Below are 19,751 nucleotides of genomic sequence, written 5' to 3' on the forward strand. Positions count from 1 at the left end.
GTGCCATGAAGTGCTTCCTTCATCTCGGGAACTCGCCAGAGAGTAAGCCCGGGGAATGTGGTGCGTGGTACTGCACTGTCGAACAAATTAGTCACAACTCGCGCCACACGAGCCAGAGCATTGTCCTGCGAGATGGCGGGTGAATCCCACAGAAAAGTGTCGCTGCTTTTCCTCTAAGCTGGTTGCTGCCTGTGTGCCAACAATGAACAGCTTAAGGCCTGACCACATGGAACACGATCTGCCCGGGCGGTCTGTGACCTTGAGCAGCGGCGGGCTGGCCGCGTCGTTGAAATGCGTGTTGTTGCATCGTGTCGGTCACACCGATCAGACGCCGCGGTTAGCGCCAGTCTGTCTCGAAGTACAGATTCGCCGCCGCGGTCAGCGTCTGTGAGCGCCAGCAGCCGCAACTTTTTGCCGTGTTCTCACACCGACGTCTGAAGCAGCAGCGGCGGGGGGCAGATCTGTCGTATCGGTGGGCGTGCAGTGTACTCAGTGGAAACCATGCGAACAGAAAAACTTATCGAACAAGTGAAGAAGTACAACTTCTTGTACGATGCAGAATATGAGAAAATTTGGAAGAGCACCGAAGCATGGAGGGATATAGCTGCCAAACTGGTTCAAAATGGTAAATATTTTTGCAAAAATTTTAATTTTCACAAGAGCAATAAGTTACATAAGATGAAGTACAGTACAGTGTTAAGCACTGGAAATCAGTTAGTGTATATTACATCTTGAAGCAACTGAAAGATGTTACAGCAATTATGTAACCAACCATGAGATCAAAAGAGAAAGAGACACGCAGAAAATCGAACTTCATATAAGCAATTACGTCTCGCATCCGAACGAAAATATGCTAGTCTCATAGTATTTCTAATGTCAAGACGAATTTTTTCCATTCTTGTTTCTAACACCAGCAACTGTAACAACAGGTGTTTTGTAATAAAATTTAAAGCAATACCTCCTATCTTATGAGAAATTGTGTGCTTAACATTTGCAATCAGTAAAGAGTTTATCTACTTTTTAAAACTGAACAAAGCCATAGGGCCTCATGGAATCCCTATCAAATTTTACATTGCGGCAGAAGTAGCCTCCCCGTTAACTACAATCTGTCGCAGAGCCCTCTAACAAAAAACCGTGCCCAGTAGTTGGAAGGGAGCATAGGCCACATCCGACTACAAAACGGTAGCAGAAGTAATCCACAAAACTACCGTCAAGTTTCCTTCACATAAATTTGTTGTATTTTGGAACACATTCTGAGCTCAGACATAAGGAGGTATCATCCATGCCAACCAGCACAGATTTCGGAAACATCAATCATGTGGAATCCACCTCGTATTTTTCTCACATGACATACAGAAAGCCATAAATAAAGACAATCGGGCAGATGTAGTAGTTCTCTAGTTCCTAAACGCATTTGACTCAGTTTCACACCTATGCTTATTATCAAACGTTCGATCATTTGGAGTATCAAGTGTAATTTGTGGCTGGAGTGAGGAGGTTTTGATAGCGAATATGCAGCAAGCTGTCTTGGATAGAGTGTCATCCAGAGATGCTGACGTAAATTCGGGTGTACCCTTGCTTTCCATGTTCTGTATTTATGATCTTATGAACGATATTAATAGTAGCCTCAGGTTCTAGCAGATCATGTAATTATCTGTTGTGAAGTACTGTCCGAAAGTAGCTGTGTAAATATTCATTGATGTGTTGCTGTTGTGTACGAGCACAAGAGCACATGAACCACCAAACTTTTGACCTCTTGCGGATTGATCAGCCATTTTTCTTTGAACGTTGTTAAGCGTGATGTAGGCGCGGTAATCTGAAATACGCGGTACTAAATCTACCCCGATGTGCTACATTGCTACTTTAGACTTAGTGAAACTTGGCATCACGGCCGTGAGCACACCTTCACTTTTACACATTTTAAGGAGCTTCTGCACATGCGCAACTAGCGTGACATGATCGCCTTAGCCGCGCGGGATTAGCCGAGCGGTCACAGGCGCTGCAGTCATGGACTGTGCGGCTGGTCCCGGCGGAGGTTCGAGTCCTCCCTCGGGCATGGGTGTGCATTTTTGATTGCCTTATGGGCCAAATACATACGGAATTGAGTTAGCCGCGGTGGCCGAGCGGTTCTAGGCGCTTCAGTCCGGAACCGCGCGACTGCTACGGTCGCAGGTTCGAATCCTGCCTCGGGGATGGATGTGTGTGATGTCCTTAGGTTAGTTAGGTTTAAGTAGTTCTAAGTTCTAGGGGACTGACGACCTCAGATGTCAAGTCCCGTAGTGCAAGGAACAATTTGAACATACGGAATTGATAATGTGCACAGTTCATGGCGCACACTCCACAGATATGCCAACTCACTCACTATATAATAAAATTAGATCGATCATCAGTGTATGTTATATTTATACTGATAGAAAAACCTATTTATGGGATTGTGAATGAGATATAGTACATTAGGTTTTGGATTTTATCATACAGTTAATGTATTTGACGCGCTGAGAACCATAAGGCACATCAGCGTCGATTGTGAGACTGTAGTATCTATTCATGCTTCTGCCATCTGTTGATCTTAGGGTGGGTCAGGTTTACCTGTACTGTGGGCTCACATTGTACATATATCTGAACATTCACGAAAAGCTGCCTCACTCGTTTCTCTGATATTCACTCGAATGTGAGGGGTTGAAGACTGTGTGCTTTTGGCCCTTATGGCTCTCAGCGCCTCATTTGTATTTTAGTCGTCCAGTGACCTTGTAGTAGATAGTACTAATTGAATTTAATAATTTCCGCAAACGGCAGTTTTGTGTTTGGAGTTGGTTGTTTACTGTACAGAAATCGGCTTTCCTGTGCAGCGTCAACATGAACTGTGTTGAACCTGCATTAGGCGCTAACAGAAAAGAAAATTACCGAGAAAAGTTATGGCAAAGGAAGCAGGGCCCCCCAGATCAGACCCGTTGTCTGAGAAATTGACGAAATCAAATAAGCGTGACTACAAGCGAACAACGAAATGTGTAATAAGCGTAAGTTATTGCGTGGATGCAACGTAAGAATGCTTGGTTTTCAGCCTGGAAGTTAATTTCCTAACTAATACATAAATTAGGAATCTTGCACATTAGACCGAAAACATAAAAAAGCACAAAAACTTCCACTTACACAAAAATGCTACGCAGGGAGCAGCGAAAGCTTAAACATTATTTCGTTGATGCCATAGACTTAATTATGTACAAAGCAATAAAGTTCCACAAAACAATTCTTCCTTTTTTTCAGACAAGTTATGCGTATTATTACTGTTATTATTATTATTATTATTATTATTATTGACAGCGGCTGAAGTTGTATAAATATGTTGATAAATATAAATGTTACGCAGCAGATGTTATTAATTTCGCACTCTGGTATTTATCTGAATTTAAAAATTAGTGAGCACCCAGCATGTGTACCTAGGAGCCACCACTGAAAATTTCGATGTGGTGCACACATTGGCAACTTGCTTCACATGTTCAGAAATGTAAAATTGTTCGAAAAAACGAAGTATCCTATTACTACAATATCAACGAGTCACAATTGGAATCAGCCAAGTCTTACAAATATCTGTTTGTAATAGTTTGTAGGGATATTAAATGGAATGATCACATAGGCCCTATCATGGGTGGGGCATGTCAGGTATCACACTTCGGTTTATTGGCAAAATACTGGGGAAGTGCAATCAGTCTACAGAGGCTATTGCGCACAGATCACTCATCTGACGCGTCCTAGAATACTGCTCAAGCGTGTGGGACGCATACCAAACAGGACTAACAGGTGATACAGAACGTATACAGAGAAGGGCGGCAGAATGGTCACAGGTTTGTTTGATCTGCGGAAGAGTGTCACTGAGATGTTGAAAGAAATAAACAGGCAGATACTTGAAGATACACGTAAACTAGCCCGAGAAATCCTGCTTAGAAAGTTTCAAGAATCGGCTTTAAATGATGTCTCTAGGAATATAGTCAATCTGCTGCATATCGCTCCCATGTGGATCGTGTGGACAACGTTAGACTAATTACACCACGCACAGAGGCATTTAAATAGTCATTTTCCCGCGCTCCATGCGCGAATGGAATGGAATAAGCCCTTTACAACTGGTACAATAGGGCATACCCACTGCCACACACTTCACAGCAGTTTGCAGAGTATAGATGTAGACATAGAATTACGTCTGGATACACAAAAAAAGAAATTAGGTCTTGGATTTAGTTTCGCAGAGGTGTCGCTTGATTCTCTTTCCTTTAAAGGTATTCATTTACTCAAATGTAGTACTGTAGTAGTCTACCAAAATGCCCATTACTGAAAATGCAACTTAGTTACCTCTGCAGTTAACTGCGCCATAAGATATTACAGAGAATGGCTCTATGGCTACGACAGGCTCCACTAGATAAGTGTTGTCACATTTCAGATAATCTGTTATGTTCTTGTGCAGAACATGCCATATTTTAATGCAAAGTTACTTTATTGTCTTGAAAACTGTATAAAGTTCTACCTGAAGTGAAAATGCGACTGTTCCGCTTTTATTCGTATTTGTCAGGCATATGGGAAAAAACGCCATTTACAACAGAATAAATGATAAACTACTGTAATTTTCAAAGTGTTTTTACTTTTCTTTCTTGAATGTTGCGGGTAATTTCAGGTCAAGTGTTACTCGACTCAAATATCTATTTGATAGGTTTTTACCGAAAGCTTCTTTAACCAGATCTACGAAATAGTTAAACTGGGAAATACTTAACAAGAAGAACTCGGAGAACTTTGTCTTCGTTTGATAAATGACGATTGTAAGTATCGTAAATGAAAATTTGGCAAGCCTTGTTGAGATTTCCATTATCCAACTGTTGGAGTAAAATACCTTTTTCTTCATGGCTGTGGAGCGCTCAGGCAGCGTGATCGGCGCCAGCATGCACAAATCAGTATTTTAACTTCTATTTTCTCACACTCTTCTGAGATACGGGTTTCGTTTAAATATTGAAAACAATTTCGATATATTAGCTACGTTTATTTCACACCAACATGTCACCTAAAACGTACGAAACGTAAAGTAGCCAGCGATCACATTTTTCACAGCAAACCCTTTAAAATTTATGCTACATAGTACTTGTAAAGTAGGTATCACAATAACGCTAACCAACATCGACAAAATAGACACTTCATCATAAATCTATAACGTGAAACTACAAGATATGGAAATATCAACGTTTTGAGCCAATTAGTTCAGTTTTTTATAGTGAAGAAAATGCACAAAACCGAAAGAAGTGGCTTTTAAGTTTTTAAAAGAAGAAAAGAATATCTGTCGAAAGACTAACTACAGGAGTTGACATAGTTTTGCTTCATTTACATACAATATTTTTTACAGCAAGAAATTTGGAAAACTCATTTTTGTCGTGTACCGCTATGAGCCGCTGTATGTGAACCGCTTCCTGCGTGGGGTCCCTCGCAGCTGGAAGCCGCCACCAACTGCCGCGGCGTGAACCGCGCCGGCAGACAAGCCTACAGAGAAGCGGCTGCGCTTTCTGCAGGAAAATAGAGATGGGGCCCCTCCACGCCCGCACCAACGTGGTGACCAGACCAAAAGTTCTACAGTCACCTCCGTCAACATGTTAGTTACCTAGTAGGTGGATCGCAGGATGCTGGGCTGTGATGTTATCCGTGCGTCTGAATAAGACTACGCATTAACACGGTCATCAGGTGATAGCGAACGAAACGCGGATGAGGGTAGCAATTTGAAGAGCAGGGGGAAAAAAGTACCAAGGCTCGTGCCGTGAGAAAAAGCCTCTGCGACAGTGGTATGGGTAGTAAGAGCAGTAGTGGCTTACTAGCTGCGATAGTTCATGCAAGGTTGGGTTTGCTAGTGTGGGTATCGTGCATCATTACCGTGGCAGGCGATGGCGATGTGTCCCAGTTGCTGCAGCTGCTACATTCCTGGAACAATCAAGATCGTTATACAGTAGTGGGAGATCGACCATAGATCATCTCACTGTGTGGGGTGTGTGTGGAGCTTGTCTCCATGTAATGTACGGTACGGCTTCCCTTCGTGGTGCCAGTTATTCGGCAAGTGTGTTCCAACTGGGTATCCAGTAATGGTGTCTGATTAACAGTGGCTCACCTGTACCGTTGTGTTTGCGTGTACTTGGCCATAGATGTTAGGTCCTTGCAAGTATGTCTTTTGGTCTTTTACGTTTCCACCTATGGTTGTGTTCGTAATTCCCAAGATTCAGAATGAACGGGTTCTGCGAATGTCTGGAGTTTCTGTATAGTCTTGTGGTGAGTTTGTGGATTACCTCCGTGAGAGTCTCAAGTCGTTATTCCCGGTGAAGGTCCGCGATGCGTGTGTATCGTGGAGCATTGCTTAAGATTTTGAGTACTTTGTTTTGTATGATCTGCAGGCGTGTGGGCGCAGCGTATCCCCAGACAGGGGCTGCGTACGTAATCAGGGGTCGAATAAGTGTCATGTACATGGACCTCGACACCCTTCTCTTGACACAGGCTAGAGCTGTTTGAGCCTCGTGCTTGCTCTGTTGGTCATGTATTGTATGTGGTCCCCCCAGAGTAATTTCCGGTCCAGCCAGACACAGACGTATTTGACTTTCTCGCGGAAACGTATTGGGCGCGCATGTAGAGTTATTGGTCTGCAGTATCGGTGTTTGCGCTGTTGCTTCGGTCTTCTAGTGAACAGAACGGCTTCGCACTTGACATTTACTCTAACACGCCATTTCTCTAACCAAGGCTCAGCCACTGAGTGCGGTCTGTAATCGTGACGTAATGTTTGATGGTTTCCAGTCTTGCCCGAGGATGGCTGTGTCATCCGCGTAGATTGCCATCGTTGTGTTGTGTGTGGTTGGGAGATCGTTTATGTAGAGGTTAGTAGGGGCCCCTAGGATGCTTTCCTGGGGTACTCCCGCGTGTATACCTTGTTGTGTTGATTGTTTTCCCTGCACGCCAGTGTTGAAACTCCTGTCTGTGAGGTATGAGTGTATGAGACGCACCAGCCCGTCGGGGAACCCCGCGTCACTGAGTTTGCGAATGAGGTCGTTGTGCCATAGACGGTCGAAAGCGATGTCCAGGAACACCGCCCCTGTTGCTTTGTTTGTGTTAAAGCCATGTGTTATATGTTCGCCAACCCGTAAGAGTTGTTGTGTTGTGGAGTGGTGATTCCTGAAGCCGAATTGCTCCGGTCTCAGGATGTCATTTGTTATGCAGTGCCTAGTGATGCGTTTGAGAATCACCTTCTCAACAATCTTGCTGAGCGAACTCAGAAGACTGATGGGTCGGTAGCCACCCATCGTTTACCGGGACAATCCTCTGGCGCAAGTTGTGACTAATTTCTTCGATCGATACCACTCACCATACTCCCCGAACTCAGGGGATGTTCCAGGTTTCAGGGGTGCCATCACCCGTCTGATGTAAACATTGCTCAGGATACCATTGTTGTGACTCTAGGGTCCTGATAACAATTTGAAAAACAATGCGTATTCACTTTATAAATTGGTCGAATATCTGAAACTTCCGAAGGAAGATTCTGAGTGCGTCGATGGCGCTAACCCAGAAAGTCAGAAACGGTGTGCCAGAAGGTTCGTCAGCGGATTAAACAAAGGGACGCTGCCTCAACGCATGTCCGAAATGTACGTTCCAAAAACACTCAGCCACTTCTGATTTTGTATTATTACCATCAAGTTTCTATTTTCTGAACGGTGTTTCAACTACTGTCGCCTATCGACTGAATCGGACCTCCCTTGTCGCGCCAGCTAGTTGTGGAGACTGGGCACATTTACGCCGATACCTTTACGATATTAAAAAAAGTTTAATTTTATCGCATTTAACATTGCTTAGTCTTATAACATGGTTATTAAAGTGTAAGGTGATACATATACTTCTAACTTAACATCATATTTAAGAGTGCAAAATAATTTTAAATACGCTCAAGTCGAATGTGTAAACGTACAACCCATATGTGGCGGGCTTACGCGTCTATACAGCCACATTTACCATATCATAGAACGCAATAATAAGTATACAAAACAGACTACTAAAATTTTCAAAATATCTTTAATTGGCAGTAAACAAAATTACACCAATTAATATCGTAAAATACAGATATTTTACTGGCAGTAAACAAATTTTTGGCGAACTTCCGCCTGTTAGCATAAAATGGCCTACACAGAAATGTGAATGTTAAAGGCCTAGTTATTATCATTATTCAAGCAGAAATTTGTACACAGAGAAAATAATGATATTTCCTGTGTCACAGACGTCGTGAGCCCACCTTTTATAGCAAAGGCCCTGGACTCATTCTTGATTTCTTTTTGACTGGTTGTATGGTTTTAAAGGCAATTTTCATCCTCTTCATCAGAGTGCTGCAGGTTATGAGAGAAAGGAACTGGATGGACATTCGTTGACACGGGAGTGCTTGCTAACAGACGCTTTGGAAGGACGAGTTAACGAGAGGAAGGAAGAGACACGACGTTGATGACGACTCAAAGGGAAACGAAAGTTAGGCTCACCTGAAGAGGATGGCATAAGACATGACAGCGTGGAGAGTTACCATGTGGAAACCTGTCTTTGGATAAACACTGATGATATCAGAAGCAGGCCTAACCGCATTTCTCCTTGTTCTTACTTTTAGCAATTTATTGCTCTTATCAGTCCTCGCTCTCATAGAATTAATTATTTCTGCTTGAATTGCATTGAGTTTAAATAGCTATGTTTTAGCAATTCCTACTTGTTACTCTCCTATACATCAATATTTTTTAGATTGTGTTTTAAGTTGCTGTTATCTTAAAGTTTTCTTGACTGGGGTCTTAGTTAGGATGGCAGTGAAAAACACCGAATAAAAATATCCCAACAGAACTGTGTAAACGTGCCCCATCTCTATGTTCGAATAAATTCGAAACTACAGTAGCAACTTTCATTCTTTCAAATTATACAGATGTATACAGTAGAAGAAGAATGGGTAGCTTTGAGGGATGAAATATTGAAGGCAGCAGAGGATCTAATAGGTAAAAAGACGAGAGATAGAAGAAACCCTTGGGTAACAGAAGAAATATTGAATTTAATTGATGAAAGGAGAAAATATAAAAATGCAATAAATGAAGCAGGCAAAAAGGAATACAAACGTCTCAAAAATGATATCGACAGGAAGTGCAAAATGGCCAATCACGGATGGCTAGAGGACAAATGTAAGGATGTAGAGGCTTATCTCACTAAGGGTAAGATAGATACTGCCTACAGGAAAATTAAAGAGACCTTTGGAGAAAGGAGAACCACTTTCATGAATATCAAGAGCTTTGATGGAAACCCAGTTCTAAGCAAAGAAGGGAAAGCAGAAAGGTGGAAAGAGTATATAGAGGGTCTATACAAGGGCGATGTACTTGAGGACAATATTATGGAAATGGAAGAGATGTAGATGAAGATGAAATGGGAGATATGATACTGCGTGAAGAGTTTGACAGAGCACTGAAAGACCTGAGTCGAAACAAGGCCCTCGGAGTAGACAACATTCCATTAAAACTACTGACAGCCTTGGGACAGCCAGTCCGTACAAAACTCTACCATCTGGTGAGCAAGATGTATGAGACAGGCGAAATACCCTCAGACTTCAAGAAGAATATAATAATTCCAATCCCAAAGAAGGCAGGTATTGACAGATGTGAAAATAACAGAACTATCAGTTTAATAAGTCACAGCTGCAAAATACTAACGCGAATTCTTTACAGACGAATGGAAAAACTGACAGAAGCCGACCTCGGGGAAGAACAGTTTGGATTCCGTAGAAATGTTGGAACACGTGAGGCAATACTGACCTTACGCCTTATCTTAGAAGCTAGATTAAGGAAAGGCAATCCTACGTTTCTAGCATTTGTAGACTTCGAGAAAGCTCTCGACAATGTTGATTGGAATACTCTCTTTCAAATTCTGAAGGTGACAGGGGTAAAATACAGGGAGCGAAAGGCTATTTACAATTTGTACAGAAAGCAGATGGCAGTTATAAGAGTCGAGGGGTATGAAAGGGAAGCAGTGGTTGGGAAGGAAGTGAGACAGGGTTGTAGCCTATCCCCGATGTTATTCAATCTGTATATTGAGCAAGCAATAAAGAAAACGAAAGAAAAGTTCGGAGTACGTATTAAAATCCATGGAGAAGAAATAAAAACTTTGAGGTTCTCCGATGACATTGTAATTCTGTCAGAGACAGCAAAGAACTTGGAAGAGCAGCTGAACGGAATGGACAGTGTCTTGAAAGGAGGGTATAAGATGAACATCAACAAAAGCAAAACGAGGATAATGGAATGTAGTCGAATTAAGTCAGGTGATGCTGAGGGAATTAGATTAGGAAATGAGGCACTTAAAGTAGTAAAGGAGTTTTGCTATTTGGGGAGCAAAATAACTGATGATGGTCGAAGTAGAGGGGATATAAAATGTAGAATGGCAATGGCAAGAAAAGCGTTTCTAAAGGAGAAAAATTTGTTAACATCGAGTATCGATTTAAATATCAGGAAGTCGTTTCTGAAAGTATTTGTATGGAGTGTAGCCATGTATGGAAGTGAAACGTGGACGATAAATAGTTTAGACAAGAAGAGAATAGAAGCTTTGGAAATGTGGTGCTACAGAAGAATGCTGAAGATTAGATGGGTAGATCACATAACTAATGAGGAGGTACTGAATAGAACTGGGGAGAAGAGAAATTTGTGGCGCTACTTGACTAGAAGAAGGCATCGGTTGGTAGGACATATTCTGAGCCATCAAGGGATCACCAATTCAGTATTGGAGGGCAGCGTGGAGGGTAAAAATCGTAGAGGGAGACCAAGAGAAGAATACACTAAAGAGATTCAGAAGAATGTACATTGCAGTAGGTACTGGGAGATGAAGAAGATTGCACAGGGTAGAGCAGCATGGAGAGCTGCATCGAACCAGTCTCTGGACTGAAAACAACAACAACAACAACAATACATGTGAAAGATCATTGTGCTGCTGTAGACAATGAAGGCTTTACACACTGCACTGCTGACTGTGTTTAATTCGGCATCTCTATCTATAGCCACGTGGTTTGTTTTACACCTATTGTGCAGTAGTCTGTTTCTTTAAGTTTTATTTACAGTGACTGTATATGATGGAAGGTCCCTCTCCAATTATGAACTGGGTACACACCTATCAAGTGCATGGTCAACTATTATTTTAAATATGAGCTATAGCACGTCTACACGCTCCTGTGGAGTGCTAAAAGTTTCAAGTTCCTTATAGCAATATGACACTACTGCTTCTTCATCTAGTTTATTGAGCATATATGTCTTTCCACTTGTTTTAGATGCCCTTTGTACTATGAGCTGCATTGTTGCCACAACAGCATCATGGTCACTAACACCAGTTTCGATTGGTCACCCTCGAAGAGATAAGGTCTGTTTGTTGCCATCAGATCTTACACATTTGCATCATGAGTGGAGTCCCAAATGATCTGTTCTAGATAGTTTTCGCAGAAGGCAATTTTCCTAATTGACTGTTGTGTGACTGAAGTCACCACTGATGATTACAGTATGGTTGGGAAAATTAAGTACAAGTGAACTGAGGTTTTCTCTGAAGTTTTTGGTTACCTCAGGAGAAAACCTAATTTTAAAATTGGGGAACTGTTTGTTCTTTTGCAAGTCTCACATGCAATACATGGGCGATATTATAAGTTCTACTGGAGTGAAACCAGATACCTGTGTCACAGATGTGAGGGAAGTACTATCATTTCTCAGGCTTGCTAATAAATGTGGTATATTTATTCACGATTATGCTCATGTCACAAAAGCATCAACAAAGTTATTGAAAACGGAGACTGGCCAAGGAATGTGAGATAGCAATAAAACAGATTAAGGATGTTCTGACAAAATCTACCTTGTTAATCTATCCATATTTTGATTGTGATGTGGGTTGTCTTAGGCAGGAACAGATTGGTGAAGAAAAGCAAACTGATTATGCATCTCACCAGCTCAACAAAGGAGAGAGCACAACTGATGATGGAAAAACTGGTAGGAGTCGACCTCGGGGAAGATCAGTTTGGATTCCGTAGAAATATTGGAGCACGTGAGGCAATACTGAGTCTACGACTTCTCTTAGAAGCTAGATTAAGGAAAGGCAAACTTACGTTTCTACCATTTGTAGACTTAGAGAAAGCTTTTGACAATGTTGATTGGAATACTCGCTGTCAAATTCTGAAGGTGGCAGGGGTAAAATACAGGGAGCGAAAGGCTATTCACAATTTGTACAGAAAGCAGATGGCAGTTATAAGAGTCGAGGGGTATGAAAGGGAAGCAGCGGTTGGGAAGGGAGTGAGACAGGGTTGTAGCCTATCCCCGATATTATTCAATCTGTATATTGAGCAAGCAATAAAGGAAAGAAAAGAAAAGTTCGGAGTAGGTATTAAAATCCATGGAGAAGAAATCAAAACTTTGAGGTTCGCCGATGACATTGTAATTCTGTCAGAGACAGCAAAGGACTTCGAAGAGCAGCTGAACGGAATGGACAGTGTCTTGAAAGGAGGGTACAAGATGAACATCAACAAAAGCAAAACGAGGATAATTGAATGTATTCGAATTAAGTCGGGTGATGCTGAGGGAATTAGATTAGGAAATGAGACACTTAAAATAGTAAAGGAGTTTTGCTATTTGGGGAGCAAAATAACTGACGATGGTCGAAGTAGAGAGGACATAAAATATAGACTGGCAATGGCAAGGAAAGCGTTTCTGAAGAAGAAAAATTTGTTAACATCGAGTATAGATTTAAGTGTCAGGAAGTCGTTTCTGAAAATATTTGTATGGAGTGTAGCCATGTATGGAAGTGAAACGTGGACGATAAATAGTTTAGACAAGAATAGAATAGAAGCTTTGGAAATGTGGTGCTACAGAAGAATGCTGAAGATTAGATGGGTAGATCATATAACTAATGAGGAGGTACTGAATAGAATTGGGGAGAAGAGGAGTTTGTGGCACAACTTGACAAGAAGAAGGGACCGGTTGGTAGGACATGTTCTGAGGCATCAAGGGAGGGCAGCGTGGAGCGTAAAAATCATAGAGGGATGCCAAGAGATGAATACACTAAGCATATTCAGAAGGATGCAGGTTGCAGTAAGTACTGGGAGATGAAGAAGCTTGCACAGGATAGAGTAGCATGGAGAGTTGCATCAAACCAGTCTCAGGACTGAAGACCACAACAACCACATCATCTTGTAAAGTAGAATAATCTCCTGGAAACGGACATATATTTATCTGTTCTCAGTTCTAAAATGTATGCTCGTAGGAGCTTCGCTGTTTGAGTAACGAAGTTTGCTCAGCTTGCTCAAAAACGCTGATATGTTATTCGCGCTAAGACGTGCACTCAACTTGTGCCAGAAGTTAGTGGGAGCCCTCAGTACATATTTTCCCTAAAATTAATAATTCTGATGAACAGAACAGTATTGATTACAATTGTAACAATTTGCAGTGCACTAAGTAACATTGACATCCGACAATGTCTTCTGGGTGCTTTACTTTTTTTGTCAGGCAGTGTAGTACAATAAAATAGTTATCTAATGTTTGACACCTTACTTCGTATTTTTATGTCCTGACTTTTATATCCCTGACCACCATTTTTTAAGTGACCAGTCTCTAAGTCCCCATTTCCTGCGAATTGGATGTGGCAGCACTAGGAAAGAGTGCGTTTCTAACGGGGTCAATTTTCTCATTGTTATTCAAATCAGGAAACATACGTGTAATTCATTTTTTTCTTTAATTTTGAGGATCCATTTGTATACTCAACCTTGTTTCTGAGCAAGTACGAGGGTCACTCCAAAAGAAATGCACACTATTTTTGTAAAAATACAGTTTTCATTCTGCATGTGTGAAAGTTTTACAGTGTGTAGATACATACTTCTTGCTTGTTTTCAAACTTGGGTGTTGACAGTGGGTCACAAAGGAACAAGAAAAACTGTATGCAGCGAACTTTTGGAACAGTCAGCGAATGGTGGAGATAAATTTCTTGGAAGAATTGTGACAGGTGATGAAACATGGCTCCATCATTTTTCACCAGAGACGAAGAGGCAATCAATGGAGTGGCATCATGCAAATTCACCCAAGAAAAAAATATTCGAAACCACACCTTCTGCTGGAAAAGTTATGGCTACGGTGTTTTTCGATTCCGAAGGACTCTTGCCAAGTGGAACCACCATAAATTCTGATGCATAAGTGATGACAATGAAGAAACTTCAAGCTCGACTGAGTCGTGTTCGACCACATCGGCAAAAGCACGATGTTTTGCTGTTGCACGACAATGCACGGCCACATGTCAGTCAAAAAACGATGAAAGCAATCACAAAACTCGGATGGACAACACTGAAACACCCGCCTTACAGTCCTGACCTGGCTCCATGTGACTATCGTCTCTTTGGGAAACTGAAAGACTCTCTTCGTGGAACAAGGTTTGAAGATGACTCCCTTGTGCACGCTGCCAAACAGTAGCTCCAACAGGTTGGGCCAGAATTTTACCGTGCGTGTATACTTGCACTGGTTCCAAGATGGTGTAAGGCAGCTGAGAGGGATGAACATTATGTGGAGAAATGAAAATACTGTTCCTAAAGGATTGTATCTACACACTGTAAAACTTTCAAATATGTTGAATAAAAGATGGATTTAAAAAAATGATGTGCATTTCTTTTGGAGTGACCCTCGTAGTACACTGGGCAACAATATGAAAGGATCACGTTTTAGAAATCCCGTTGTTGCCTCCCATAGCGACCCATAAGATTGATATTTGGCTCCAAGGTGCCTGTAACCTCCCTCTGCAATACTTGCGGCGACGCGTCAGACAGCAACGTGTCGACAGATGCGGGGCAAAGACCACAGGTCAAAAGATCACGTGAGCTGTAAGGCGGTTTAATTATGTCACATTGACACAAAATTTCACCACAGTTCTGCCCAACGCCACCACGGACGTGTCACACGATGAGAATGTCGTCAAAGTCCCTCTTACTCACATTTTACTCCTTCTTTTCACGTCTCTGTGATAGAGATTAGATCACTACACGCAGCACTGAAATCATCCCTTCCCTCCACTTCGAAACTCCTTGGGCGGGATTTGCCTACCTTCAGCCGCCGGGGTGAATTGGTGTCAAAGTTTCTGGCAGGTACATTGGTAACGTGCTCAACGAAGTTGCGTGGGTGGCACCAAGAGTGTTGCCCAGCAGGGTGTCTTAGAGGGATCTTTTGCCGTTTTATTCACGCACGTGCTAATGTTGCACTCCCCCGTGCTCACGCCACAGGAGAGTGGAAAATAGGAGAGCTGAAGAAGCGTAAGTATATCCTTTGCTGCTTCGCATCACGTACAGATTTCGTGGAATGGTTTTGGACAGTCCATAGTGGTTCCAAACTGTACATTACAGCAAAAATTGCGGTCGTGTTACACCCCAAAGGGGTTCGATCAGTTCAGTGGGGATGCAGCCCCACAATATCCTTAGAGAAGAGTTGAAACGGCCGAGGGCGTCAGCAGTCTCAGTGGCTGTCAACAACGTATTCCTGCAGCTCATCGCACTGCGAACTGTCGTTTACGACAGCAAAATGCATGTGAATCAACGTCCCAGTAAAAGGATAGTTTAATACCTTCCCCCGAAGCCTTTTCGTGTCGATTCCGATCGCCAGTGTGTCCCAGATGTCTTCACCGCCCAGCCATAAGAAAACCGTGTGATTTCAGCTCTGGGTGATCTCCATCGCAGAGGCGTCAAAGGAAGGGATGAAATGTGCGTAAGAGGGGATGTGACGATGGCGTTGGACAGAATTATGGTGAAACTTTGTGCCAATGTAACATCAATAATCTACCTTACAGCTCACCTGAACTTCTGAGCTGTGGATTTTTTTTTCCGTATGTGTCGACACCTTGCTGTTCGAAGGACGCCTCAGGGCAGCACGCTTCTCCACCATTACAAAGGAAGTTTGGACACACCTTTCACCCAAATTACAAAATTATGCGTCGCCATGGGAGGCAATTACAGGGTTTCGAAAATGTGATCTTTTAATTTTACTGGTCAGTATAGTAACTTGAAACCCAAAATTTGATTTAATGAACAGTTCTGATTCTTGCAAACAAGATACATACAACTTCACTGCCATGACTGACGTCAGTCTTGGAAGGTCTCCAGCTAAACGCCATCTACAGCATTCCAAAGTGACAATGTGCCCTTTTAAGTGACTAATATTTTGTCCGATTGGCTTACTTTGGTTGGTTATTACAGTGCCTGAGAAAGAAGTGCTCAGAAAGCCAATGTAACTTCATACATGTACACACCATCAGCAGGTATGTAAACGATTAGAGTTGCAGTTATCTGTGGCAGATGGAACAGCCACGAACGTACATCGCTGTTATTCGTCTTATTGTTGTTCCCAGGCCTTTTAGATTATACAGGATGCTTGAAAAGCGTCAGATGTTGACTAATAACTGTGAAGGGCGCTAAAATGCCGCCGTGTCAGACAGCGTTGTCAGCACCTGAAAGTGCTAGAAAGAGATCTCGTGGTTCTTCACTTGACTAGCTGGTCGAATCGTTCAGATTCCAGATTTCTAGGGTATTCGCATGTGACAGTGGCCCGATTTTGCACTGGATAACGTGAGGGAAGGCGTACTCGCCGTCAAGGTTATGGCCGACGACGCCTGATGACCGCAAGGGGGATCGCCGTATTGTGCACCAAGCGCGTTGTAACCCCTTGCCTTCCCAGAAAGAGTGACGGATTCCGTGGAGCATTCTGTGTCATCCTGCACCACTGGACGGAGACTAGCAACAGCCGGAATAGGGAATTACTGCCCCATCCATAGGCTACCGTTAACACCACAACACAAACGGCTGCGTTTGGAGTGGTTCCGCGATTGGGAACTATGGACCGCTGATGAATGGCGTCGCACTGTGCTCAGGGGTGAATCGCAGCTCTGCTCTATCTAGGACGACCATCGCTGGAGATTCTGGCGGCGACTGAGGGTGAGGTCCCATTTTTCCAGTGTTTTGGAGAGGCTCTATGATGTTACTCCTGAGCCATCAGGTATGACTTCAGGTCACAGCTGATTAGATTAGATGTACGCTTCGTTCCAATAGATCCTTAGTTAGGTAATCCTCCAGCATGCAGAACATGTCAAAAAAACACGAACACACAATGAATATTTACAAAGATCCCAAGTGAAGGTTGTGGCAGACTGGTTCTAGGTACTTCAGTCCGGAACCACGGGCTGCTGCAGTCGCAGGTTCGAATCCTGCCTCGGGCATGGATGTGTGTGATGTCCTTAGGTTAATTAGGTTTACGTAGTTCTAAGTCTAGGGGACCTCAGATGTTAAGTCCCATAGTGCTTAGAGCCATTTGAACCCAAGTGAAGTGTTCCTCGTGGACGTGGAATAAGTAAAGTAAAAATAATCTTTAAACACTTTTTGTTTAAAAGGTAATAAATATCTTGTCACAAAATACGTAAATGTTCAATACACTGAGTTACGTGTGATAATTCCTAAGCTAAAGCATCGTGGTGCCATTTTTCAACGGGACAATGCTCATCCACACACAGAATGTGTCTCTGGGAGCTGTCTGCCTGATGCTCAGGCGCTCCTTCGGGCAGTAAGATCCTCAGATTTGTCCCTGACTCAGCAAGAATGGAACCAGCTCGGATGTCAGCTCTGTTACAGTGCCAGTATCCAGGATATCGAGAGCCAGTTATAACAGGTATGGACCAGCTTGCCTCAGGAGGGGACATCCTTCCCTGCCAAATGAGAACGTGCAATGTCATAGCGATATGTTGGCTCATACTGACAGGCTGTTAATAAAACTGACTCAGTTTTGTAAGCAATTCAGTAACGTCACATATCCTCTCAACTCATCAGTTTTCAAGCATGCTTCACTTTTTTTTGTCAGGCGATGTACAGCAGGCCAATTCAATTGCCGATGCTAATGGCCACATCTAAAATTGAAGAAGAAATTATTTCAGGCAGTAAAGAAGCTAAATTATTAGCTCATTTTCATCCTTTACTATCTGAATCAACTGAAATGCCCTAGTAGTCACCACTTCTTTACAATGGCGACGGTAATGCTTTGAGTTAAAAAAAAAAAATGAATATCAGCAGCAGCATTTGTATGTTCGCAGAAGTTTTCTGATTGGAACATTGGGATGGAGAGAACCACTGATCTCCGGACGCAGGCATCTGAACGAATTTAATTCAGTTTAGTACTGGTGAGTGCAGAAATTGGCATTCGGGCCAAGTATCCCATTTATTGATTTTTCCTTCTGTAGTAAGTGGTTAAAAAAAAGAGAAAAAAATTACGATTTACTGCAATCTGCATACTATTCCATATTTCTGATGTTCTTGATCTGATGAGAATTCCTCCTTACCACTATTAGTTTCTTACTCTATCACTCGCGTCCCGTGAACGCCATATCACCAGATAACATTTTTTGTCCGGTTTAATACCCATGACGATAGTTTTATAGTGTGTCCCAGAAATGTCGCGACGAACTTCTAGGGAGGGGGGCACATCATAAGGAGTGAGACTTGCATAGCAATTAGAGTTGTAAAAATAAGGTAGGCTACCGTAGACAAAAGTTAGCGTGGATTATAGATTAGTGTCTTCCTAGATTCCCTTAGAAGCCTAGAAACTGAAACGTACATCTGGACGTCGTCGCCTGAGGCGAATCGTTTGCCCCTCAGAGCCTTTTTAAGAGGACCAAAAACGGCGTAATCGCAGGGAGAGATGTCCTGACTGTATGGAGGGTGACAGAGTGCCCCTCAGAGCCTTTTTAAGAGGACCAAAAACGGCGTAATCGCAGGGAGAGATGTCCTGACTGTATGGAGGGTGACAGAGAACCCCCCCCCCCCATTTGAATTTGTGCAAGAGTGCCGCGACTGTGTTGGCCGTATGACGCTTTGCATTGTCGTGGAGCAGAATGACCCCACGGGTGAGATTCGTAGAGTAAATATCTCTGGAGTGAGCATTCACATGCGCAGAACAGATTTTGTGTTGTCAACATACATTGCCGGCCTGGTCACGTGATCTCGGGACATCTTGTGTTTGTCCGTATAGCGCCCGGTATATTTAGAATGTTACTACATCCCTAGTACAGACGGATTCTTTTCGTACGTGTCGTGGATTATTTATATATGTTGCGCAGACATTTTAACAGTATCCATTTGATACCGGGAATAAACCAGCTACGTAACTTTTAAGGGCAAGTGATATTACATTCTGCTTCTTTGCGATAGGTGTCATAGTTCAGACGCACTCGATTTTTGGTAGTTTTCGCTATGATACGGCACTTTATAGTATTACAGAGCCTGACGTACATTTTTGCAGTGATAGTCGTTTTTGCGACCTAAAGCACAATTTTTCTTACTGGTGGCACTTTGAGGTATTTATTTAACGCATTTTAAGTACTTGCCCCCAGTTTATTAAATAAATAGTAGACTGAGTGATGTATATACATAATCGACAAGTCACTGATAAATGCATGGAGGATAGTATTTACTGAAACAGCTAACCTTTCCCTTCCCTGTTCCACCAGCAAATTTACGAGAGGCTTTTGTACGCGCCGTAATATCTGTTTTATAGTCATAAAATCGTAGAAAAATAGGTCTAAGAATCAAGCCTTAATTAAAAGGCGCCTCGAAATTTTTAACCATATACAGTGTCGCTTACTAATATTATAACTATAATTAGAGTTACATGGTATGTACCCATGAAAAGTTACTATCCCTCCTTTCACAT

At 42.5% G+C, this 19,751-nt stretch overlaps 1 long non-coding RNA gene across 1 annotated transcript in view; it reads left to right on the plus strand.

Annotated features, from left to right (window-relative positions):
* The first annotated feature begins 325 nt into the window (after positions 1-325).
* Positions 326-19,751, plus strand: part of LOC126100473 (uncharacterized) — a 41,006-nt gene continuing 21,580 nt past the window's right edge. Inside the window, exon 1 of the long non-coding RNA XR_007522178.1 lies at positions 326-625. This is a non-coding gene — a long non-coding RNA (uncharacterized LOC126100473). The remainder of the gene's footprint in view (positions 626-19,751) is intronic.

The sequence above is a fragment of the Schistocerca cancellata genome, chromosome 9, assembly GCF_023864275.1.
Source record: "Schistocerca cancellata isolate TAMUIC-IGC-003103 chromosome 9, iqSchCanc2.1, whole genome shotgun sequence".
Classification (NCBI taxonomy): domain Eukaryota; kingdom Metazoa; phylum Arthropoda; class Insecta; order Orthoptera; family Acrididae; genus Schistocerca; species Schistocerca cancellata.